This window comes from Oryzias melastigma, linkage group LG1 (assembly GCF_002922805.2).
Source record: "Oryzias melastigma strain HK-1 linkage group LG1, ASM292280v2, whole genome shotgun sequence".
In the NCBI taxonomy this organism is placed as follows: domain Eukaryota; kingdom Metazoa; phylum Chordata; class Actinopteri; order Beloniformes; family Adrianichthyidae; genus Oryzias; species Oryzias melastigma.
Genome location: NC_050512.1, coordinates 15,139,597 through 15,140,828, shown reverse-complemented (window position 1 = coordinate 15,140,828; position 1,232 = coordinate 15,139,597).

The window sequence follows — 1,232 nt, the reverse complement described above, 5'->3', positions numbered from 1 at the left end:
AGAAATCGGGGGATTATTTCGTGCGTAATGCGCCCCACCAGCTTTTGACGCACGTCTCTCCGCGTGATGCGTTCTCTCCACGCGCGTGAGGAGAGACAAAGGTGCGCCTCAAATGACTCAGTCGCGCAAAGAGACGAAGAGAATCAAAGAAGCCTTCTATTTTTTCCTTCTCTAAATCCCTCGGCGCGCTTCAGTCTCATGGAGAAACCGCCCTACAGATCATATTAAACAATTTAGACCCCCTCTTGTTAATTAAGGGGTGATTAAATGTTGTAATAACGTTATCGATAATTTGCCTTAATTAGCGGAGAGATAAGATAATAGCCTGCTACGACGTGGATATGACAAGGATATAGATTTGCAATTAACCACATCTCATTACCGTAAAACGGAGGTGAAAAATAATAGTTTTCCAAACATTAGTAAAACGAAAAATTAAATGTGTGTAACAATGTTGTTGTACATTATGTGTTTTTATTATTTAAAAAAATGTGAATGCGTTTTATTTTATAAAATTATATTTTATTCTGAAGTCCTAATTGATGTTAATTGAATTTCCTGTTCATTTTAGACTGAATTTGCCATCCGAACTTAGGTTTTAGTGGACACTATCTAAGAAGAAAATATAATTTAGAGAGTCGGAAATATATATAGATTTAAAAAAAAAAAAGCAAGCCTCATTAGTTGGTAACGAGGTGTTGGTGATGAAGTAGAGTCATTTTAAATAAATGTCTTGTTGCGGACTGCCCATGCGCAGAGTCCCCAGCGGCGGCGGTGTGGCTAATGAAGAATAATAAATCATGAAAAAGGTTTTTCAGGTGCAGCTGAGGGGAGAGAGAGAGCGCGCGAGAGACACTGAGGGCGAGTGGGAGAGAGAGAAAGAGGGAGGGAGGAAGAGAAGGAGGGAGGAGGAGAGAGACTCAGTCAGCCCTTCGCCTCAGAGCAGAGGCAGTCCGGGTCCCCGCAGCATTCAAAGACGTCGAGGAGGTACACTGTTCAAACTGTCACCGCCTTGACTTCTCACTTTATACGGTCAATTCAGGACGGAAACTTGCGATAGAAAGCAACGAGCGCGGCAAGTCACGTGACGCTTTTTGGGGGGAATCCTGAGAGACGGAAAGTTGATTTTTTGTTGTTTTTTTCAGAATGAAAATGATGTTTTTGCCTTCGTTTTTTAAGATTTTTACCAGATTGTTTACATATGTTGAAGGCTAAAAAAAAAAAAAATTAAA